This window comes from Liolophura sinensis, chromosome 9 (genome assembly GCF_032854445.1).
Source record: "Liolophura sinensis isolate JHLJ2023 chromosome 9, CUHK_Ljap_v2, whole genome shotgun sequence".
Lineage (NCBI taxonomy): Eukaryota > Metazoa > Mollusca > Polyplacophora > Chitonida > Chitonidae > Liolophura > Liolophura sinensis.
In genome coordinates this window covers 10,727,711-10,754,696 of record NC_088303.1, presented here as the reverse complement: position 1 = coordinate 10,754,696, position 26,986 = coordinate 10,727,711, and the positions used below count along the sequence as shown (strand labels likewise).

Genomic DNA, 26,986 nt, shown 5'->3' with positions numbered 1-26,986 from the left:
AACAGGTAGATGTTGGCAATCTAGTTATTATAGCAACCATGAAAAGCCACATCACATTATCACTTACATGTATATGTGCCTGTGTATATATATTCGCCCAATATTAAAACTGCGATGCAAATCAACTGGAGCAATAGCCTGGACCTGAAGTCATACCTACTGTACATGTATATATGTACATGTATTTTAAAGCAGACAATCATAGGGAAAATTACAACTGAGTCATCATGGCATCTACAGACATGAACAAATGTGGGGCATGATACATGTGCATGATACATGTGCATAATACATGCCAAAAACTAAAACAGCACAAACAAAAGTATTGCTTTTATTCATGTAGCCTGGAAACGGGTAAGGACAGCTCAAGGGATAAAATGGTTGCATGAAGATGTTCATAAAGTACTCTACACCTTTCCGAGGGTGTATATTAACATGTAGTCTTGCACCCAGTGCCTTTGATGAGTGAATGACTTCAATAGCTGAAGGTAAAAAATTAGGACTGAGTTTCAAAAACATGAAGTGCATGTATGTACAGAATGAACATTTCATAAATTATACATTTAAGGTATAGAATAAAAATGAATGGACATGTAGCCATGTTATAGGAATGTAATGCACGTGATTTGCATTATAGGAATGTAACAGTACAAGCACATGTACAGGGTATGTATACTTATGGTACTATATTTACATTACATTTCTCTTAAAACAAGAGACTATTGCCAAGGTGAATATTTAAAATATTTCAAAAGTTTTCCCAGTGTAGATTTCCAAAATTGAATGATTTTATTGGATATTAAATTCCATACGAAACTTTCTTTACACACAACAACAGGGACTGATGATGCACAAGCGTTACCTTGTACCCTACAGGCTGACAGACACCTAACACCGTTATGCATTATATGTATGCCAAACTAAACTGAACATACACTTGTACATGTGTTCCTTAATGGCTGCAGGCATGGTATTGCCCACCTATCATTTGGCCCAGAGATGCGATAGATACTCATTAGTGTTACGTAAATGCTCAAGAATTCCTACTCTCCACTTAGCCAGGAACACTGGATATACAGACATCGATCTAGGCTGCTAGTTAAGTCACTAATGTATGACGTCAAGCTTAATTCGCCTCTACAGTATTATTATACAGTGGTATTTACATGGGCTAGCTTCCATGAAGCCAGCCTTTTTCTCATCCATGACGAAATCTGTCTTCTCAGGCAAACAGTCATACCATGCATACGGCAGTGGTAAATAATCAATCTACTGTAGCTAAGGACATCGTCATTAATTATGTGTACATCTGAAATCAAGAACAAGCAAGTGCACGTAGCAACTGTACCAGGGCACAGATCTGTGATCTGTCATTTCAGAAGAACACTTTGGCTGGCAACGTTTCAGTAAAATGTGAAATATGACGGTATTTTAGCACATAATGTTTGTAAAATTCAACGAAGTTTTGCAAGCAATAGTCCAGTCCAAAGATAATAAAGCACCCTTTCAGGACTGCACCACAGAATGCTTATTTAATTATCTGGTTGGTGTTTTACGCCGTACACAAGAATATTTCACTTATGCGATGGCGGCCAGCATTATGGTGGGGAGGATTATGGTGGTAGAGACCCACAGAATGTTGTTGAAGCTTCGCATGCCTCATGTATACTACAGGTATATATATGTGTGTACACCTTTGTACACACATGTGTATCGGCACCATATGTAAGTATGTGTGTGTACATCTATTCATAGGGGGCCTTCATGGCTCAGTTGGTTAGCGTGCAAGCGCAACGCAATGACCCAAAAGCCGATCAACAATGCAGTCGCTGTGAGTTCGGCTCATGCTGGATTCCTCTCTGGCCGTATGCGGAACGTCTACCAGCAACCTGCAGATGGCCGTGGGTTTCTCCTGGGCTATGCCTAGTTTTTTTCACAACAAAACGCTGGCTGCTGTTGTATAAGTGAAATATTCTTGAGTATAGCGTAAAATACCAATCAAATAAATAAATGAATAAATCTATTCAAGGACAATTTAATTAGGCACCTTCATTACAGTATTATGAGAAACTGTCAACAAAACAATGCCTTTTCTAGACAACTTTACGCATACATGTACATGCATGTTGTTTAACAGAATGCCTAACTTTACACGTACATGTACATGTATCATAAACACTGGACAATCACATATGCACGTGTACAGGTACGTGTATGTACTGTTGAAGATACTCTCTAGATATGAACCAATATGCAGCTAGCTTTAACTACATCTGCTCATACACGTGCCATATATAAACATACCCAATCACAAAATGAATGAATGCTTGGGGCTAAATGTTGTACATAAAAATTTTTCAGTCATATGATGACGAAGAGTCATTAGGAGTGTGTGTACATATACCGAGTCTTCTTGCAACAGGGAAAGTCAATGCCTCAGCAGATGTTAATCACGCTGAAAACACCAGACATGACACTGCACCCCGTTACATTACACAGACATGGGGCCAACGAGTCCCGTTTCCTTGCTCTAAGCGAGGCAGCAACAAGTGCCATGTTTGAAGTCTTTGGGATGACCCTTTCTCGGGTTTGATTCTGGATCTCTCGACTTTGAGGTGGATTATACCATGAACAGGGTTAGGGAATTAACACAAGCACATGTACATACATGTGTGCAGAAAGTATAGTTGCATATACATGTACTTTGGAAATGCAAATGAATCTCGACTGATTCCTTAAAGGAGAAAAAATTTTTTAAAAATGACACTAGAGGCTACAAGAGCACATTTTTTTCCATCTGGTGGTGTCTGCTGCATAATTCTGTGATTTTTCCTTGCCATACATGTAAAGCCTGAAAATGGCAAAGCTGGCATAAATCGCTGAGTCCATCACGTCCTACATCTTTAACACCTTGTAATCTATGTTGAGGGTGTGTTGCCAATGAGATTCGTTAAAACTGCCCGCTTGTTCGTGTAAACTTGGAACCTACATCCAACATTCCGGTTTCCCGATCGTCAAGCTGAAAACTGATCTGTACTGTTCGCCACCTTCAGGGAGGAAGAATTTCACCGGAAATGTCCACACTGCACTTTGGAGGTTTCCGATGGAAATTCTCTTCCTAACACAGAAGACTTCAGGATTTGTCCTGAGGCAAAATGAAGTCGCCCACAGCGGATTTTAGCGCTGACTTTATTTATAATTTAAACTTGAGGTACATATTAGAATTTTTTTTATGGCATGCACCTGTGAGGAAATGCATACTCTTTTCAACGGTATTTGTCTGATATCTAAATTTTCTTCTCCTTTAACCAAAGTTTGTGTACATGTATGTATAACAGGTGTATGTGATACATGCACATGTACATACACTGTACATGTATCTTGATCTTGACATTTCAAGATTATGTTCCAATGGCCTGTTTGAAATGAAGGCCATATGTACACGTCAACCTTTGATCTGTAACTACTGGCTTACTGACATTATTATCATTATCACATGTTTACACCTTGGCAGATAGCCATTCATAAACTCTAACACCACTTAATACTTGATACAAGATAAACATTCTCAGGATTTTGACATTTCCAGGACCTTCCACAATAAACTGTGAGATGATCAAACCAAACAAGACATCCTTGCATAAAATCTCGAACCATTACAACTGAATGGATAAAGAAGAACTGCAGGAACATGGAACTAAATAAAGTAACAGAAACTAAAAGATTGACATAGACAAATACTCACATAAATTGCTTCTATGCCAAAGATTAAGCTCAGTTTCAAAAGTCTCCTAATTCCTAGTGATACTGCTCAATTCACCCGCTCCCCCGTCTAACACTGAAGTGAAAGACTAGCTCGGATTGGGCCAAGGTAGAGTGTATTAAGAGATCGATTTATTCCATCGCAGCAGTGAGACTGGTGGAGGTCAGCGTGGGTGATATACTGTTACGCTAACTGCAGTGTTATTGATAAATTCCTGAGTGCTATTCATGCAGCATGCTTACGGTAGCTTGGTCCAATTATCACATGGTTGAAATCAGGTAACACGGCACGTCCATAATCAGTTACTGTGTAACAACCTCCCAGAAGTAGAGGTACAAATTAAGGCAAGTCTTTGGAGTGATCAGGACAGTGGTCTACTTTTAAAGTGTAGCAATTAAGTAGGCACTGAAGCAAAGACTTGACATGTGCATCCCTTACCTTCACCCGAGTCGGGTGAAAATTACTCTGGGATTTAGCCAGAAAACAAGTTTTATAATTGAGAGAATGTTTTGATGATCTTGTATGGAGCTTGGAGTCAAATCAGATAAAATGTAGGTTTTTAACATGATCTGAATTAATGAATTCCTTTACATGTAGGTGTTTGATCTGTATTCACAAGGAATCAGAGAAAAGAAAAAGCCAGTATGTGTAAAAATTCTGGGTTATTTTAGTCAAGACATTATTAATGGCAATGGCATAGTTTCTAACTTTCGTAGTCACCATTTGTGTCTTTATATTATTTATTTGATAGTAGTCCAATACCATACTTCAGAATTTTTCACTAATGATAGCCGTCAGTTTTAAGGGTTGGGAAAGCCGAGTGCCTGCCGCAAACCTGACGAGCTTTCCCACATGTGACAGATATGTACACCATTTTAGTGGAAAGAAAAAATTGTGAGACTGCAAATGATCATGCATATATGCAAACGAGCATCGTCGATGCTTTTTGATCAAGACCACACATTTCTTTATAAATAAGTTGTGGACAGTACATCAGAAATACTAATCAACCCATTTCATTAAAATGAAGAGCGTGTAAAAGGTGTTTGTTATCATGAGTGTCTGTTTCTGACATACATGTATACATGTTGTCCTGATTTGAGGGAAGATAAGGGCCACAATTAACCTTCTTTGGAAACCCTCTGGGTAACCCTCTTCTTTTTCCATTTATGCTGAGAACATTTTATTACTTTTAATGCAATAAATGTTAAGCACTTACAGTCTCCATCTATTATAAAATTCATGGCACACAGGAGGCTAATTAATTAACATTAATGAAATTTATCGTCAGGAGTATTTGTAAGTGCAGAATAGAGAATATAACTTACTTAACCGCAGGTCATCAGTCTTATTTACAACACCGCCCAGAAACCACTTGCCAGTCAAGCCTCACACATGTATTCCTTATACATGTACATATATACATCTACTAGTATCTATACATCAACATTTCACTGTATCTCATAAATCAGTCAGCTGTTGCATTAAATTATTATACACATGCTAAATTTAAAATGAGTAAACATTTCAATGTTTCTGTTCATCCTGTAACATTCTGGAGGCTCTAAACGCTACAGCAGTTCCACAACGATCATTTTTGCATTATATTCATCTGCACCATGACTGAAAAAACATACTATTTATACTAATATTATACTATTCATTTACTTATTTGATTGGTATTTTTACATGCTGTACTCCAGAATTTTCACTTATAAGGCAGCGGCCAGCATTATATGGCATAAGGAAATCAGGCTCTGCCTCATATATTGTATGAGGAAGCCTGATAAAAAATTTACACCAAAAGTGGCAGAAAATGCCAAACACATAGCAAAGCCATGTATCTCTATAGGTATTTATAGTTTTGTGTATAACTTTGAACTGATTAATGCTTCGTGTGATTTTTTTTTTTTTAATAACCCCTGTGACTGCTGAGTGGTTGAGTGAGTGAATGGAGGGCCTCAGGGAAGATCAATACTGTCATATTGACTGAGTCTGTTACCCTATGAAAATAAACATATTATTATTATAAACCTCAGGCTGCTAGCAGACCTTTTCACGTACATGGAGAGGAAGCCAGCATAAGCTGGACTTGAACTCACGGTATTGGTGAGAGGCTTAAGAGTCATTCGTCCATTGTGCTGTGCTGGCATGCTAACCACATCGAGGCCCTGGTACATACACATTCATACCATGGACACTGTACAGTACATCTATACACATTGCTACACGTGTAAACCATTTACCTGTGTTTTTACATAAATGCATGGGTAATGATAAGCTTTATTGTCAGACGGGGTTAAATACCTGTAAGTATGGGCGCACATCAGTACATAGCTGTATAGTACAGTTACAGCTAGTGTACATATCTACACACAGACCAATTCTACCCAGTATGTTCAAACCATGTGATATAATTACCACCAGGGTTGTACCTGTGGGCTTTTACCAAGCCACTATTCCCCTTTATTCACAGACAGGCATGACAGAACACACATATTTCACATGTTTAGTAATGCATCACATATTACCAGAGTGACATGTGATCAATGCAGCATAGAGTACATGGAGCTGGCTAGGCTTAAGATCAGAGAGCAGTTCCTCATTAAACTGACTGACTGGATCAAAGGTAGGCTTGTGTCCAAAGAGGAAATTAGAATGGATGTGACAAAAAGGCTTGGGGCATACACAGCTTGGATTAAGGATATTACTGGTAACATGTACATGAGGCTGGTAGCTAACCCTCCGAGTCAGACAAGAACTGAACTGGACATTAACAATAAATGTAGAGATCTTCTGTACATTGTGGACAATCATGTGCATGTACTGTATGTGTTAGAGAAGATAACAGCTAATGATAACTGGCATCGCATGCATATACCTACTCCATGGTGATGATACAATTCTATGTATTAAACAGCGCTGAACTTACAAACTAAACTGTCCTGAATTTACTGAGCTGAAACTACAGGCATAAACATACACATATGCCTGAGTTAATTAACATATGCCGGTGCATCATTTAACCATTGCTTACTCCATGAACAAACTGATTCATGTACTTATATGTAAAATGAAAAAATCTCAGAGACAATGGTTCCACATCCAGTACATAAAGGAACACTAAAACAACGATTATCACTTAAAACCAAGACACACATAGGTATGTCAGATCTATTACCTGTTTAATACACTTCATTTCACTTCAATATCAAACACTAACAGGAGCCTCCGTGGCTCAGTCGGTTAGCGCGCTAGTGCAGCGTAATGATCCAGGAGCCTCTCACTAATGTGGTCGCTGTGAGTTCAAGTCCAGCTGATGCTGGTTCCCTCTCCGGTCATATGTGTAAAGGTCTGCCAGCAACCTGTGGACCTTCGCGGGTTTCGCCCTGGCTCTGCCCGGTTTGCTCCCACCATAATGCTGGCCGCCGTCATATAAGTGAAATATTCTTGAGTACAGCGTAAAACACCAATCAAATAAATAAATACATCAAACACTAACACACAAAAGTATCAAGTATATACAGTGATTGACCCCAAACTTTGCCATAAAAGGCGTTTTTAAAGACAAATAAATGTCAAAAGTATTATTTTTGATGCTGAAACTTACAATTTCACATCATTATACAAACATCCTGCCTTCCAAACAAACCTCAAAGATAATGGAACCAATTAGAGAATTGGTTCCATTATGGCAAAATGTGGCAAAATGTGTAATGTGAACTCAGCATGTTTGCATGGTCAACTTGGGCAGGGTTTTTGCATCAAGGTCTCTGGTTTCTGGATAGCCTTACATTAATTCCCCATCAAGATTTCTTGCATTTTCCATTCAAACTAATTACTAACGAATTACTCATACACACACATATCAATTAGGTCGAAATTGCAGTTTGAGCCAACTATTTTTTTTATATTGATAAGCACATCTAATTGCCTAATAAAGTTAAAGCTGTATTACGTTGCATGGCTCAACTTTATGGTGCCTACATCTAAAACTGGCCGACTTCACCTTGGTTTTTCACTTCTTTTTCCAGAATCATAGTTTTTAAATTATTCTGGCACTATCCTGCTCCAAACGTCCATGTAACCAAGTGCACGTATCTAGATGTAATTGATGACAATTTTAAGGGATATTAAATGCTACATTAAGGTAATAAGAATTCCTGAACAATGCATACATGTACATGTACCTTAAAATAAATAGCAGTTAATGTTTTTTGTGAGGTTGTGAAGCTCAGCTGGAAGAATGAAATTGATTATTTGCCTGATTGTCATACTCAAGATTATTTCACATACATGTATATATGACTGTAGTCAGCATTATAGTGTTAAGAAACTGAGCAGAGCCAATGACCATCTGCAGGTTGTTGCAGACCTTCCCACATGTGGCCGCTCTGGCACGCTAAATCATCTCACCCACGGATGCCCCAGAAGACAGATACTGTATAAAGACACAATCAACTTGTTCATACATAATGTAAACCTCCAAAATAAAATGACAATTTACATGTACATATAAGCATTAGACAGATATAGAATGAATGAATGAATGATTATGACTTAATGCCCTGTTATTTAAGCCATATCGTGGGGAGAGATAGATATGGAAGTCACGTGATAAACTGTGGCGCAAGCTTTCTTAATCAAAAGTACATGTACATACATCTATAGACAACTAGCACACCACATATAAACCACATACCTACTATACCTGGCTTAACTGTATGAATTCATGTTGATATGGTACATGTATCAGGTGTTTTTTGGTGTACTACAGTTAAATTCAGAAAACTATAAAGATAGGGATTAACCTATGACCAAAGCAATGTACAGGTACACTGTGTCACTATTAATACACATGTTCATCTATACATATACATGTATGTAAGTACACTATACCTGTACACTTAGGTACAGCTGAACCTTGAGATTCACTCTACATACATACAAATGTTTCCAGGTAAATCTGACCAAATATCCTGTGTATATACATGTAATATCTACAGATGCATATACTGGCACAAGTTTCCACGCAAATAACAGTGGACCATTATGAACCTCCTACATGTACTGGTGGAGGACACTGTGCATGATTTCGAAGTGGCCCAATGGATTTCATGCTCAGCCTGTCTTCAGTTTATAGCTCAATTATCAACAAAAGCCATTAACCTGTTAACGCCTTAGCTCAGGGAGGGCTTGGTATCTGATTGGCTATAGAAAGACTGTGTCATGGTGCTCAAACCACAAACTGTGAATTTATGTGTTAATTCCGATTAGGGATCCACTAATCCTGACCGCCACAAAGGAACTGTTACTGGTATGACAAAGGACAAGAATAGAATCAATGAAACGGTTTGGAAGTGCAAACAATTTTGCTCGCAACAGGAACATTGCTAACTGTAAGCTGGTCAGAGTGGGGCTTAGATTAGATCTGCTGTTTGCGGGATCTGTCAGAGAACCATCAGAATTGCCTATTGTTCTCGCAAGACTTAACACACAAAGACCTTGGAAGAAATCAATTTTTATTATTGAAGTATAATTCAATCTGTGGCTTCCCAAAACTCTGGTCCCAAAACTCTAGTACACCATTTGGGCTCCTAGTATAGACCATTCAATTTTGGGCCAAAGATCTCTTTAACTTGAGCAACTTGTAAAGATGTACGTGTATGTATTAATTTATTTATTTGATTGGTGTTTTACGTTGTACTCAAGAACATCATAATCCAGGGAACAAACACACGTACAAGTACGTAGGAACATTAACCTGCATTTGTATTTCATTTACAACATGTACATGCACATTGCACATGCAACTCCAAATTAATGCATAATATATAATACATGTAATATGTAAACAAGCTGGAATTTCTGTTCATACAATTACACATTTGCCAATATAAATGACAAGGTCTCTGGGAAAGTGGGAACACATGAATATGTGATACTAGTATCAGAAAACAGCAGCCTTTGAAAATAGTAGGGTTACCACTACCATTGATATTACCGAAAACCTACATTTATCTGACCATAAAAGTAAAGTATCATCTCAATTCATATCACAGGTAAAAACATCATATTTCGATCAGTTTTTAAACATTTCCAGTACACTGAATTCCTCAATCCATTAGTTCTGAAATCACAGTCCACTCCAATTCGACATTTGCAACAGGCATGTCCCTACAATGTACAATATAATCAAGTACAAAAAGCTATTTACCTGTACCTGTACTTAGTCAGTTTGACGTGAACCTCTGCAGAGACAGTACTCATATGTTCAGAGGACTTGGGGTGATAAATACACAAGGCCTGTGTAACTCTGACACAAGTCTTCAGGCAGGTCACCCAGGGGATACGTCTTATCCCTGCATGACCAAGACATAACATTGTCAGGCCAGGCCAAATGTAACATTTGATTGGCCTCATAAACAATTCTTCAGCAAGATTATTAGATTTCATTTAAGTTATTGCTTTTGAAATTTGTACTTAATGCCAGATGTAAACTACATACATGTACACATATTTTCATATGTACATATATGTTGTTGAGTCACGTAAATGAAGGCAACTTGAGTCAAAGTATCTATAATCATGCTTACACTGTGTGACAGATTTCATATCACTTCAAAGACACTTGTAAGACTGAACCCTTGCTTCAATAACTGTTGACCGATCACTTCACCAGTACTAGGCCACTCTCCTGTATCTCCATAATTAAGGAACACACGTACCTGTATTAGCTTGTCACATATCTAAACAAAGCAATAAACCAGAATTAGTAAGGACAGCTGACCAGTGACAAATGACTCACACCATATCTCATAACACCAAGGCCTGAAAAAGTGTGTCAGGACTGAATGTGTGTCATGTTTACAGTAATTCTGTCCTATACCATCCATGCATATAGACTAGTGATAAAAACTGTGCCATATCCAGACTAAAAGTTGTCACTCCTAACCCAGAAGAAATGGACTGATCAAAATAACATGGAGTTAGCATGGATGCACTGGCTGTGCCAGGGTCATTGGACCTAGTCATTAATCACTAAAGGGGGTGTGAGTACATGTGCTTGTGTTGATATCATAGATGGCAAGACCTTAAATTTTTAATCCAAACAAAGCTGATGAAAACTTGAAAGTTTAATCTTGCCATCACCAAGAGTTCTACCCTGTGATTTTATTGATTATTATCAAAGAAAGATCTCTTATCAAACTTTCATGATACACATGAAGTCTTCTTCACTTCTGATATGAATCAATGTCTAGCCAATCAAGTGTGAATGAATGCATGGTGCAGATCAACATACTGCACAGTACATGATAAATATCTAGACAATGTCTGTGTGACCACCCCAAACAGTACACACTGTCATTGCAGGTAATTATATACACAGTAGAAAAAAATCAATATGTACCCAGATTAACACCGTGAAAATGAATGAATGAATGATAATGGCCATGCCACTTTGGCCAACATTGCAGCCATATTATCCTCCATGACAAACAATGTCCGTGTATGTTTGTTTATTTAAGTCTGCTGATGGTTATGAGTTTTTCCTGGGCTCTGCCCTGTTTTCTCACACCATAATGCTGGTCACTTTATTCTTACTTTTGGTCTTAAATTACAAGCACCGTAGTTTTAGAGTGACTTTAGATTATGTATATTAAAAAAAAAAAAAAAAAAAAAAAACAGCAAAAAATGGGTTTGAATGATTAACATAGATCCACATGCTGTCATATGTAAAACGGACATACACAACAGTGTGGCCTGAGATGAACATGGTGGGTGTCACACAGGGATAACAGTAAACAAGTCTGCTGCCATCTCCCAAGCCTTTCATCTCCACTGTCCTCTGTCTTAGGCATGATTGTCAAGAATTCCCCTTCAAATCCCTCCCTAAATTCCTCAGAACACTCCCCCGCCACTACAAATACCCCCAAACCACCCCACAACAGGCCAAGCAAACAGCGTTGTTGTGGTAATGCATAAGCTGAGGATTGAAGCTGACAAAGATGTGACAGGCAGATGACAAAGATGTTACAGAGAGATCACAATGTCTTTCAGCTTAACACATCTCTTTTACATTAAATGGGGTTCTTTCTCAGAGACTACCATGTTGGTAAAGCTTTGAATCTTGTCCGAACAGAAATGTCTTTTGTTGATCTTACTGGATTGACCCAATGACATAGTTTAAATGCAACTTGAAGCAATTTACATCAAAATATTCATGTAGATGAAGGCCTACCCAAGACAAATCCTGCTGAACAGTTCGACGGTGTATTTTTACAAGGAAATTTATGATGCCTATAGGCCTATAACTTCATCATATTTCACTATAAAATTTTCTTAAAATTATGGTTTTGTTTAGTTTTCACTATGGTCCCAAATAATGAGGCCTAAACAAGATTAACACATACCAATCTGCGCATTAAACTGCAATGCCTGATGCTTACATACATACTGTATGCATGTTTTATTTATTTATTTATTTATTTATTTGATTGGTGTTTTACGCCTTACTCAAGAATATTTCACTTATACGACGGCGACCAGCATTATGGTGGGTGGAAACCGGGCAGAGCCCGGGGGAAACCCACGACCATCCGCAGGTTGCTGGCAGACCTTCCCACATACGGCCGGAGAGGAAGCCAGCATAAGCTTTGAACTCACAGCGACCGCATTGGTGAGAGGCTCCTGGGCCATTACGCTGCACTAGCGCGCTAACCGACTGAGCCACAGAGGCCCCATATGCATGTTTTGATAAAATATTCATGATGGTAATCAGATAATGTACCTATATGATGTACATGTGCATGTATGCCATATTTGTAGCAGCAAAAAACCTCGGTACCGGTCCAGACTCTGATTTGGTAACGAAGCTACTAAAGAGCTGGCCTGTAGGAGATTCATGAATACAAAACATCTGATCAATACATTTATGTATTAAGTATACGTACTTAAACCTGAACATGGATTCTAACTGATACACAAAGGAGAGGTGAAGTCAGGTATTTGTAATTTGCATTAATTAATATATACATGTACACATCACATCAACAATGGAACATTCCAATCATGCCATAATGTTGTACATGCACACATCACATCAACAATGGAACATTCCAATCATGCCATAATGCTTTACATGTGCACATCAAATCAACAATGGAACATTCTAATCATGCCATAATGCTTTAAATGTGCACATCACATCAACAATGGAACATTCCAATCATGCCATAATGCTGTACATCCACACATCACATCAACAATGGAACATTCCAATCATGCCATAATGCTTTACATGTGCACATCACATCAACAATGGAACATTCCAATCGTGCCATAATGCTTCACATGTACACGACATCAACAATGGAACATTCCAATTGTGCCCTAATGCTTTACATGTGCACATCCAACAACAATGGACCATTCCAATCATGGTAGAATGCTTTACATGTGCACATCACATCAACAATGGAACATTCCAATCATGCCATAATGCTTTACATGTGCACATCACATCAACAATGGAACATTCCAATCGTGGTATAATGCTTTACATGTGCACATCACATCAACAATGGAACATTCCAATCATGCCATAATGCTTTATATGTGCACATCACATCAACAATGGAACATTTCAATCATGCCATAATGCTTTACATGTACACATCACATCAACAATGGAACATTCCAATTGTGCCATAATGCTTTACGTGTACACATCACATCAACAATGGAACATTCCAATTGTGCTATAATGCTTTACATGTGTATGAACACAAAACCTGAGCACAATAGATACAGTACTATTTGAATGACCACTCTTAACATTTACCCTAACACTGATTCTATAGCACAAGGCACTACATCGTGAATTTTGTTATTTATCATAATAAATATGCACGTAGTCCATCAACGCGGGGACAAACCCATCGTATTATTGCACAAAAGCAGAGGCAATACATGCAGTACTTTTTAAGATTCGACCTGCAACATTTACTACAACATTGCTTTAAATCTTATTTAATGCATAATGCTTGGTGTATGAAATAAATTACATGTATGCACACTTGAACTTTGTCAAGGACAATTAAAAAAAAAAAAAAAAACTATAAATGACTCTGAAAGATTACTGAAACCAAAAACCAACTATTGCTTCAAGGTTGATTATTCATGTTGTGCATAGTATAAACACTGTATAGACAATCTGAATCAAACTTTCCTACTTCACATGAAGAGTCAAATCAAAACTTTTATACCATGATCGCAGGTATACGCAGTTTTAGGAATAGTCTTGGTTCCCTGTTATCTCATTACAAACTTTTTTGCATGTAAATATGTACATGTATTTGGCTGGAGGGAACTAGAATATTTACTGTACTAACTGATTGGTCAGGCCTCTGCCAAAATAACCTACCCTGTACATACCAGGTGGACAGGTAATTGTATTTGATTAACCTGACACTGGGCCACCTCAAAGTTTGTACTGTAAACACATACCCAGTTCAAGACTTAGATCTTATACTACACAGAGAAAGCCCAGGAAAACAGGGATTGAACAAAGTACAAAGAACTACATGTATGCAGATTAAGAAAATATTATTTTTGTGTTTATAAATACATTCTTTACATGTATTTATGGATAAGATATATTTATCCTTGTAAAGCGTATTTAGTAGCTGAGCCAGACCTCAGCCAGGCCTGCAATGTACCCCTTGCATACATGTACATGTATGTAAATCCACTATTAAAACTTTCATTACAGGAGTTCAATCGAATCAATCACAATCTGATGGCTTCATTGTAATGCGACAACAGAAGAATGGGATAAAGATGATCCAGTGCTTTAAGCTAAAGCAATACTGGTACTTAACTTTCTGATCATACTGTTTATAAGGAAACTTTCAACGCTCTGGTCATGTACATGTAAACGCGTGTTTGTCAAAATCAACAATTTCTTGTTCGAAAATCGAAAACAATACCGATTAAATATTCACAAATTTAATTCAACTGTACAAGCAAGTACATGGATACTGAACACCGTTATTATACATGTAATTTATAGAGCACCACGAAATTAATCTGTCATAAACAGATCAAACATATCAAAGAAAACATTATAACAGATTGACATGATTACATGAGCTAAATAAAGGCATGTCACATATATATATATATATCATAGATACATGTAAAACTCAAACCTAGGTTAACATGTATATCCTTTTCCCATAAGTCTATCACAAATTCAAAGGACCGTAGATGAAGTATAAAATCATTTACAATTTCATGGAATTTTTCACTCACTAATCTCTATGTGTTCAGTAGCTGAAAATGACATATAAAATGTCACTAAATCTCACACAGTTACTGTTTCACATGATTTTTCATCCTGTACATCGATATATATTACCCCTTCATACAACCATCAATACAGCTGGACAAATAAAGGGTTAAAAAATCCAAGAAATTCTACATAATTATTGATTACTGTAGAAATCCCGCCACGGAAATAAATACTTTCTAAACACTTTGACGTCTTAATTCAGATTCAAAATCAAACTATTTATGTGCAGAAACTGAACAGGTTTGGAAGGCATTTTTTTTCAGCTCCAAAAAGATATAGGCTAAGGCTACCTATGTAACAGCTGAGCTTGTGTGCAGTATGAACTGGGTCAATAAGCCACAGAAAACCACAGGCTCTTTCCTTCAGAGGAGGCACACACAGACAACTCTACTGAGCTGCTTTTATTTACAAATAAACTACAACATGTGGTCACTTCACAGGCTGAGAATTCCAACACCCACTGCAGGCCCACAAAAGTAGATGAGCACTGGGACTTTACCGTACATGTGTGTTGTGGGAAGAGTAGCAGTCAGACCACCTTACCCCAGCTTGGGGAAACCCATAATAACGCTACAAGTGATGCTTTAAGCTAGGAATTATCTAAACCACATGTATGGAGATGTAAATATATGTGGCTGTATACACAGGAATGTACACAAATTCTACAGGTATGACAATAAACATGTTAGACCTTTCACACAGGTATGTGTACATGTCCACGTGTTTTAGTCAATGTCAAAACAGCCACTGGGGAATGATGTTGAAATATTTCCACACCACACACACCATACACATACAGTGTACATGTATGTGACAATTTAAATATGCAATTTATCTAAGCTAGGAGTTAATATGTCATATGACTACAACAATACAATAAACAAAATCTATGTTTGCTTGCAAGTTAAAGATATATTTACATATCTGCTATGGTACACACATTGTAAAAATGTTTAATCAGTCTCGACTTTGAGTCAGCGAAAGTACGCTAATTGTTCCTGCTGCACACAGGTAGAGCTGCTACAGAACTGCAAAACACAACTTTTATTTACAACTTTGTGCTGATAAACTTGGACATCACATATCCAAACTGACATTCCAGTCACCTGTTTATCACGGAAGACAATTTTTTATACATGTACATGCCCTTTTTTCAAGATATCCTCTAAATTGAATATATATTCATCATAACATTACAAAATAAGAACTATAAATCCATGGGAACATCATGGTGAACTCACCTACTGACACAGATGTTCAGGAATGACTGTTACCACAGATAGCTGTCAAAATCATGCACCATGTCACCTACAACAAAAATCCAGAATCTCTGAAGACCCAGCAAAAATACCTTAAGAGGAGTGGTGGTAAGAACCTAGCAGTAATGTCTAAAAATAACACCAGAGTTTTTATCTACGAAGACATCATGTAACTGTGGACTGATAATTCCTCTGACACACAAGAGTTACACAGTACATATATGTTTACGTCTATGGGGCCCCCTACCAGGGGGTCACACAACACATCAATTATATGTAACCAACTGCATGGTTTCTTAATTGTGTTAACACTTAATTCTGCTTAAGTAAGCCCCTGAAACTGAGAAACTAAAAGGATACCAAAAACAACAAATATACTGCATTTAACTTTCTTTTTGGGGGGATATTACTTTATTTTTTAAGAAAGTTCTCTGCCTCACTGTTCTTGGGAGCATTGGTGGAAATTTGTTGTCAACAACGTATGCACTAAAATCTAGGTGGTTTTACGTGAAGTTTGCTACTATAGGTTTAGCCAGGGAGGTGTGACAGTGTCTCAATGTCTCTGAGATGCCCTGTTCTGACAAAATTAACATGGTCAATGAAAATAGGAGAAAATTGGAAAAGAAATAGCTTGATTTCAAATTTGAGCTAAATCTACAATCTATCTTCACTAGAGACAATTTGCCCTTCACTCGTATATTGCATGCTAACTCCAGGGGCTCATTGTATGTGTGAAGCTCTATACATGTACAGTACATCACATGTGGGGAAGTTTATCAGTTATTTGCCAAAGGCTGGTTGTTTACTTCTGGTTTCCTCCAGCAAAGGAGGTGATCACAAATGAATACTAAGTGAGATGTTCTTGTACGACTCCGGTGATTAACACATCTAAATTGATTGGCCAATCCCCTAAAAATATACAAGACCTACCAACTGGAACAGAGTACATATGTATACATGTACATATTGGTAAACAGAGGCATCTTAAAGGCGGTGTACAGCATCAACATCCAGTAAAATGTAAATTGAGAACATGGACACAAATGGTTCTTATGCATAAAACAATACCCTCGTCTTACTGTGATCCATTATGTACAAGAGCATGGGCTGTGAAAACAGTCCACACAGAGGCAGCCTACACACATAGCAGTCTGGGATTCTCAGCTCATTTTCACAATGCAATGGATTATGCATTTCCACAACAACTGCAAGACTTGAAAAATCAATGAAAACAAACCACTTTTTATGTATATCAAAATAGCTGTTGTCCAAACAGAATAATTCTCTTACCCACATGTGATTATTCACACGTCATAGCTGTAATGATGTTATCATAAAAACTATTCTGCATCAGCAAATATACTGAACATGTTCGGAATGATTTCAAATGGAGTACTAAAAATGCGTGATTAAAACACAAGCAAATTGCTCAGAATATTGCCACACCAATTCGGACATACAGTTTGTAAGTAGTTAACTGGGTCTTTACAATGTTCCTTAGATTATTCCATTCATTGTCCATCTAATTTTCTCTGTCATACATGTACCTGTAAATGTGTTTGTTTTATATACATGTACTCTTACATGTAATGCAGACGTTTACATGCACATCTTAAATACATACCGTGCTAGTACATGTGCCACAAATAATCACAATATGTACTGTACCCTAAATGTATGTACACTCACTGCCACATCTCTAGCACAAGGTCGTCTTGGAGTTCTCAGAAATTCAAACACAACACGATTTGCATTGTTTGCAGGTTTCCATGGCAACAGCCTCTTGAATCCAGGTATGCCAATTATCAATAAAGTCTTCAATGTAATTAATCTTGTCAACAAAGAACGCTTGTTCTCCTTTAAAGTACTAGTCGTCATGGCAACAACCATGCTTACAAAGCACTAGATTTCACTTAGGTTTTCTATCTCGTTATGACAAGATCATGACTGAAATTACAAGAAGACTTCATAACCTACTCTGCATTTCGCAAATCTGGATGAATTCATGCCTTAATCATTAAATCAAAAGTTCATGTAAATGCACAACTGGCAAGCTGAGGACAGTGTGCCACATAGTGGCTGGGACAGCAAACACTCATTGCACTCTGTAACTGTAGATATACAAGCAGCCTGAATATAAACAAGCATTACCCAATGACAATATAAACAAACTGTTAAGCATGATTAAACATACACCAAATGTGGCTTGCATACATGTACAGGTACAGTAGTACACATAGAAAGCATTATCAGTACATATTTACTTACATGTAAATGAGGTAAAAAAAAAAAAAAGAAAAAAAAAATCTTTCCAGAAATTAGAATGTCTTCAAAACTTGCCAACAGGTTTCAAAACAGCCAAATACTTCCAGCTACAATATCATATCCTCAAATACCCTATTACTGATCTGTGTTCAATAAAGAAGGTTAATGTGTGTTTCAGTCATTGCAGCCTTTGTTGTGCTGACGCATGGTCTGTGTTAAGTGTTTAGGCACTTCTGGGCAGACATGACTCAGAATGTAGTAGGATGTTTATACGAATGTTTACAAACTGACTACCTAGCATTGTGCACATGACACATCAGTCATGCAGGAATACAGTAAATATAGGCAGAACTAGTAACTAATAAACATGCAACCATTCATAATATTTTAATATTGTACATGAATGCATTTAGGTATAGTAATTAGGAGTGGTGCATTAGGGAATAGTGCATTGTATTTCACTTACACAACAGCGGCCAGCATTAAGGTGGGAGGAAACCGGGCAAAAACCATGGAAACCCACGCCCATCCAGATGTTGATGGCAGACCTTCCCACATACATGTATGGCTGGAGAAGAAGCCAGCATGAGCTGGCGTCCTTGTTTGTCCTTCCTCCTTTGTTCTTGGTGCATAGCATTAATACATAATGTACATATGGAGATGTATCAGTATATACATACACATTATTTGTAAATTTCTTTTTTTTGTTGTGGTTTTATGTATATATAAAATATACCAAAGGTAATATATTTTACACACAGGATGGGTTAAAGTAACAGACCAAGACCAACGAAAACTTAACTTCTGAAGTAATGTTATGTACAGCCAAACTAGCAGGAAATGAAGCTCATCCTGCAACCTTGGCAGTCAAGGGCCCATCAGCTGGAGTGTGGCTTCAGGCATCTTGGGAATGTCTGAAATGATGCATCTGTTTTACATCTCTTGTACATGACTACAGGAAGGTATAGCATGAATACTGCATTAGCCACTGACGACAATTTAATATTTTTTTGCTGGCATACACACTCATAACTGATATGCTGTGAACAAGCAATATGGTGTCCGAAGTGGGATTTGATCATCAGGCCAGAATGATCCTAGATGTGGGGACCGGCCCGGATAGCACAGTTGGTAGAGCGTCCGCTTCGGGACCGGTAGATCCAGGATCAATCCTTGGTCGAGTCACACCTAAGACTTTAAAAGAGGAAGTTGTAACTTCCTCCCTTGGCGTTCAGCATGAAGGGGATAGTGCAACGACTGGTTGACCCATATCAGTATAATGGCTCGGGCGGGGCGGCTTACTTGCCTTCGGTAAGTCGTCTCAGTGAAGCAGCACTAAATAAAACAGCGGTGGAAATCCGTCCTGCAACAAGGAGGCACATTACACGTGCATGCACCCTAATGATTCCTTCGTCGTCATATGACTGAAAAATTGTTGAGTACGACGTTAAACCCCAAGCACTCACTCACTCACTCCTAGATGTGGGGTACCCAGACCATAACTGGTTTTCTCAGGTAGAGACAGGATTGAGAGGTGCTGACAATAGTAATGATATTGATACATGCACATGTACAACAGATGCCACAGGCAACTGGCCAAGGTCTGGCAATCTTCACATTCCTGTACACATGCCAAAACAAGGGTGCGGATGCAGCCACAAAGTGAAGTAGATTACACACATATTAGAGTGCCAAGGGGTTTAACACCAAGGGAACAAATTTAATCAGAATCAAGAAATGTCATAACAGACAAATGAAACTTGCACCTCTTATTTTAAATGTAAATATTGCACATGACTATATTATGTTTTCTATATATACAGATATCATCATGAGTCCACCTCATACACATGCTGCACAGTCTGTGTGTAAACCTACTTTTCTAAAAACTGCAAACAATTCCAGACAAACTGCTCAACTGACCATGCAAAATGACTGGATTAGTCCGAAAGTTTTTTGATCATCAAATCATATTAATATAAACCTTCATGGCATACATGTGTATATATACATGTATATTATATTTTATACATTTCAATCTAATTAATATTGAAGTTAAGAACATATTGAAACACACTTTCAAACCTTAATGTACAAGTGCGAGTACATATATCCACTACACAATACAAATGTTTGCAAACAAAGGCAGTTTAATAGTAAAATACTTTTAAACAAGTGCAAAATACACAAAAGCTGCTAAGTCTCACAGAAGTCTGAAGGTGTCCGCTACTCATCTTGTGAACTGTCCATGTTAAAATGCCGCCAAATTTGACTGACTGAATGATTGACACTTATACAGCAGTTTGTTACACCTAGAAGGTTCCTATGTGGAAGTGTTGTGGGTATAAGATTTGAAACTGGTCACACTAGTAGTATACACAGTGATAACCATGACTACCATACTTGTACACATACTAAGTCTATCATTAAACACTGTATATTAAAGTAGGCTACATACAGATATGCCATCAGCTAACCCCTAACCAGAAAGGTTATCAGAACAGCAATGATGCACTTAATTTAATATGCAGAGAGTCAAGTCCTTAATTGATACCTGCTGTAATGAACCTGTTAAAATAGAACCTGTTTTCAGGTGGTTTATTAGATTACCAAGTCCCCATGGTTGAATTGTATCAATTCATGCACATTACAGCTTATACTTCCTACATGTACTGGTATATAAACTCATGCACATTACAGTGTATACTTCCTACATGTACTGGTATATTAATTCATGCACATTACAGTGTATACTTCCTACATGTACTGGTATATTATCTCATGCACATTACAGTGTGTAGTTCTCGCATATACGGGTGCATCATTAAACTTGTACACATCACAGAGTGTACTTCTTCTATTAACTGGTATATTGTACATTAACTCATACAAATTACAGCAGGCACTTCTTATATGTACATTAACTCACAGGACACACACATTACAGAGTGTACTTCCTACATTTACAGGTAAACTAACACATACATACCTGAGTGTTATATTATTAAACTTGTGCACATTAAAGTGAGTACTTCTTTACATGTATGGAACGTTACTAAACTTGTACACATTACAGTGTGTACATGTACCTCTTACATGTACAGGTACATTAACTTACATAAATACACATTACAGCTTGTTCTTCTTTTCCATGTACATGTACATCAACTTATACACTTTACAGTGTACTTGTTACAGCTGTAGGTACATGTACAGACATAAATGTACGATCATGCAGCCTTCACTTTAATTCTATTGGACAAGAGCCTAACACCTTTAACCCTTGTACATTCATGCTGTCCATCAAATGCATTTCATGTAGTTTTGGTCCATATGTACTGCAGCTGTGTAGCTAGGGTTAAATATCTCCATTTTCTTGTGCAATAGTTCTGACGTTTTCCATGGATGAAAGCCTCTTATAGAACAATATTGGATGAAGCTTTCATGTAAGGCAATGCAGAAAATGTAAATTCATGCAATACCTTAAATCACAGAAAGAATTACAGGTAAAAGTTTTCATTTACATGTATGTCACACTTCCTATGGTATGACAGACACGGCAGAATGTTTTTCATCATTGCACACGTTCAGTTCATGCATGTGTGATGCCCTTGAAACATTATAAATTTGTAAAGTGGGGTATTAAACTTATAGAGCATAAAACAGTTTACTGTTGGCTGTGATTAGAACTGTACATGGTGTAACAGGCCAGCAGTTCATAAGTTAGTACCGTTACTGGCTAAGATGAGACTACATTCATTGACCAGAGAGGGGTGCTGCCTAATGTAAAATAACCTTTAGACCTAATTGTTTAGGTCATGCTTGCAGACAAAGTGTGATTAAAACCTCTAATTAAATATCAGTTAACACCTACTGTAAACACACTGATTGCAAATCAGCATCTCAGTCATTTCAAAAAGCACAAGCACCTGTGCCTACAAGCATTTACATGCACATAGTGTTATGAAACACTGTACAACATAATAGCATAACAGCTGGTACAGTAGGCCTACTATAGTCAGCAAGGCTACCACTGTAGTTACATACATGTACTTTTGTGTTTTATGTGCATGTACTGTAGCCTTATGTGTCACCATAACAGGGGGTAAGTCAAGATGCCACCATTGTAATTACATACATACATACATACATACATACATACATGTACATGTACATGTCAGCAAGCATACAGCTCTGATCAACAAGCTCCTAACACAGAAACAGCTAGCTCCTCAAATAAATGTATTACAAGTACTGATTACCGCTACATGTCCCTTACAGACATGAGGTGTACACCTCAGTGTGAGGTATAGATGAGGTGTATATGGGCTTTACGCGAGGTATGGGTGAGGTGTACACCCATTCTATATTATCTGAGGTGTAGTGTACATGTAGTACATTCCAGCCATATACTATACCTCAGAGACTTGGTAAAAATCAGCACTTTGAAGATGTACCTCAGGTACACCTTAGAAACTTTGAAAGCTTTTGAGTGGTTTTTGAATACGAGATAATGTACCTCAAAAACACCTCAGAAAAAATCAACACTGAGAAGAACACTTTGTCATAATTTAGTGGTCATGTATCTCAGTTACAACTCAGCCACTTTTTTTAAGTTTTAAAACAAGAAATCAGATTTACATTTGACTTCAGATAAAATGGCGAGTACAAAATCACAAATATTTTGTCTGAAAGAAAATTGTTTCTTGAGGGCATGAGGTGCATAAGCCTTTGTCTCACCCTATAATGACATTCAGTACGCAAATACTGACCAATCACAGAGCACGGATATATCTGCCCCTGATTATTGCCCCTGAAGATGGCTGCTCTGAACAGGGTGCATATATATTCCAGGCTATGGGAAAACAACCCAATTATACACTGATTGATGCTTCCTGGGACAGAATTTGTAACATGTTTGGAAACATAAACAGTTCTAAAAGGCTTAGAAAAGGAGTAGTACTAAATTCTTATCAAACAGCTAGAAGGCCTCTTGTAAATGTATATCACTGTTGTTATAAGTCAGCTGAAGTATACAGATGATGTAAAGAAAGAACAGCATGTGCTTTCAAACTGCGCTTTTTATCAACATAAAAGTGAAAACAGTATACATCCACCTTGCCCATAAATATGTACCTCAGCTATACCTCAGAAACACCTCAGGCATCATATTTTTTACCTAATATTTACAAGGTACACCTCCACTGAGGTGTACTGTAGGTGTGCTTGAGGTACTAATTTACATAATTGGCAGTGCCTCAGATACACCTTCAATAGTGCAGATATACTACACCCCAATGGTACACCTCAGATGCGCCTTAAGTATACCTCTAGTACACCTTAAAAAGGTAAGGGGTAGTTTATCAACACGGGTGAGAAAATTGATAGCCTCAGGCGACAGAAAGACCAAGGTTTCAGTCATTTTTTGGTACATTGTGTATACGTAGTTATTTGCATCCAAACTCAGGCAGTCAGTGATTCTTGCCAGCCGAATTGGCGTACCCATTGACAGGTCATGTATCTGAACAGATGATTTTTTTTCCAATCAAAATATCAAAATACTTTGTCCCAGTTTGTAGTTGATTCTGGATGTGACAAGAAAAGTCCTTACCGTCTGAATTCTAGTACCCATTGAGTGAGTGAGTGCTTGGGGTTTAACATCGTACTCAACAATTTTTCAGTCATATGACGACGAAGGAATCTTTAGGGTGCATGTACGTGTAACGTGCCTCCTTGTAGCAGGACAGATTTCCACCGCTCTTTTATTTAGTGCTGCTTCACTGAGACGACTTACCGAAGGCAAGTAAGCCGCCCCGCCCGAGCCATTATACTGATACGGGTCAACCAGTCGTTGCACTATCCCCTTCATGCTGAACGCCAAGCGAGGAAGTTACAACTTCCTCTTTTGAAGTCTTAGGTGTGACTCGATCAAGGATTGATCCTGGATCTACCGGTCCCGAAGCGGACGCTCTACCAACTGTGCTATCCGGGCCGGTCAGTACCCATTGAAGTATACAGGTAACCTAGCGGAGTATAAGCTCATGAGCATTGGTTACATGAGAAGCTCCTTGAAGAGCTAATAAATTCTGACAATGGCAGGTGTTAACCCATTTTGGTAAGGCAGGTACAAGTCCACTTTGACTGGTTAAATTGAAAGTTCCTGTAGTGCGAACAGACAAATGTGGGTGAAGTGGGTGTAGGGTTAAGGGTTAGAAACCCAAGATTACTAGCTGATGACACAATGTACTTATACGTAATGAAATAACAGAACCCTGAGCATCAACCTGATTAAGTTGTTGTCAACAATGAAATGGTGCAGAATCTCTTGGGGACAAACAAATACATCTGATCATCTCTGCTGCACTCTGTTTATCTCACATGAAGTGTGCAGAGTACAATGGGATCTGATTATTACCAGTAGGCGTCAATAAATGTGAAAGGTTTGTATTCCTTATTTGTTGAAACCATTCCCATCTAATATCCAGATTTCTCTGGAATTTGACGGACCTTCAGGAGGCTTTTTTACTCTTCTTGCAGAGCCCACAAGTCTAGGTGGAGGAAACTAGTACATGCACTTGCATTTAATGAAGTGAAAAAAAACTTGACTGGAAGTGATTTAAGTGTACCTGACATGCCGTCATAGTTACCCCAATTCACACCTTGCATTTGACTCACTAGTCCAAGATTGCTCAAACTTTTGGTTTGGCAATAAGTTTCAACAACGTTTTACTCCATCAAAAATCAACACGCGACCAATATGCAGTGAGTTATTCAATCAAACATTTGGCCTAGTATGAGTATGAAAACTGGAATTCATAAAGGAGTCATTAGAAAGCGTTACAGAACTTAGAGGGGGTGTCATCGACTGTGAATCTACATGCAACAAATTCCTCATATTTTACGGTGAAAATAACAACTGAGTAAAGTCTGGTGACAATAGCGCCAGACAGGAAATAAATCAGAGTTGTCAGTCTTAAGAAGGTCACAATCGCAGTAGAGATTAACAACAACAACAACAACAACAACGGCACGTCAAGAAAAACAGTTAATACTGGATCTCAAATAGAATAATAATGGATTATATTGGGTGGTGTGGCAAAAACTGAAGTCAATGGATACATGTGGGACAGGAAAGCCTAAATTTACCTTCTATTTCCAAAGCATCCTCCATAAATTATGACATCAGTTTACATCATAGCAACGAACCAGTCGCCATTTAGAGCTACGGACACTCGTCACTGGGGGCTCACTACCGTAGCCTTTATGAACACTAAGTGAATAACGTTGAGAACATCTTCAACCAAACCATTTTTGGGGGGATAAAGAGATACCATTTAATCAAACCTTTGAACACAAAAGCAAGAAAAGACAAGTAGCAGTCAACTCGACAGAAAATTCTAAATAGGCCTACTACAAAATGTCAAAATGGTATAAGGGAAGTTACTCTAAAGGCATCTTAGAGCACAACAAATAGGTCCGCAACAGTTGTTTCCCCCTGTTTATGTGTCAGACGATCTCCTCATACAAATTACTTCTGGTGGATATCGTGATGTTGACCTTCTCAAACTATTAAGGTTTGGTGATGGAGAAAACAGAACAGAATCACTGAGTAACGCTTAAGAATTCTGAAAAATGTCGATGTACCACGACACACATAACTACTCTGAAGTTCCGGTAAGGTAATATATTTCAGCCTCCAGCTGGTTACAGGAAACCATCATTTTAAAGGTGGAGAAAACATAAAAATGACATAACGTTCAGATGAAAGAAAGCAAAAAGTTATTCCTAAATATGGTCTTCAATAATTTTTCCGATTTTTCCTGAGGGAGAAAAAGACACTTGAAAATAATTTTTGTATGTTGGGTGTTTGGTATTTATAGTCTTTGTTTAATAATTTAAAAAATGAGGATGTAACACAGGTTTAATAAATATTTTTGCACTAGAATTTGTTGTTTTCAGCTAACAAATGAATTAAACCTCAATTTGGATCATATTTATATTTTTAATATGTTCATAAATATTATCATAATTCAGGTTAAATGCATATGTTTCGATATAAACAAAAAGGTTACATCCAATTAAATTTATTAGACAAGCATCACATCCTTATTCAGAACGTTATTATGAAACAACGATAAATACCAAAAGTTTGTTCCAAATACCCACCATACAAAAATATTTTCAAACACACTTTTTGAAAAAGTACACTTTTGGTTCAGTAATATTTAGATTCGCCACATTCATGGCTGATCAACACGCCATGCAGTATCATGTTTTTAGCACTTGATTCTCGAACAAGGTGTACGTGGGAAGGTTTGCCAGTAACCCGCAGATGGTCGTGGG

At 37.7% G+C, this 26,986-nt stretch overlaps 1 protein-coding gene across 3 annotated transcripts in view; it reads right to left on the bottom strand.

The window, feature by feature from the left end:
• Positions 1-25,855, bottom strand: part of LOC135475156 (tripartite motif-containing protein 2-like) — a 58,716-nt gene extending 32,861 nt beyond the window's left edge. The window contains exons 1-2 of one of the 3 annotated variants that reach the window (XM_064754931.1): positions 25,790-25,855; positions 16,361-16,427 (exon numbers count right to left, since the gene is read on the bottom strand). The gene's annotated coding sequence lies outside the window, so the exon portion shown is untranslated. Of the gene's footprint in view, positions 1-10,359; positions 10,551-16,360; positions 16,428-19,109; positions 19,266-25,789 lie in introns of those variants that run through there. The other 2 variants (XM_064754932.1, XM_064754934.1) reach the window with 2 other exon arrangements.
• Positions 25,856-26,986: the final 1,131 nt, after the last annotated feature.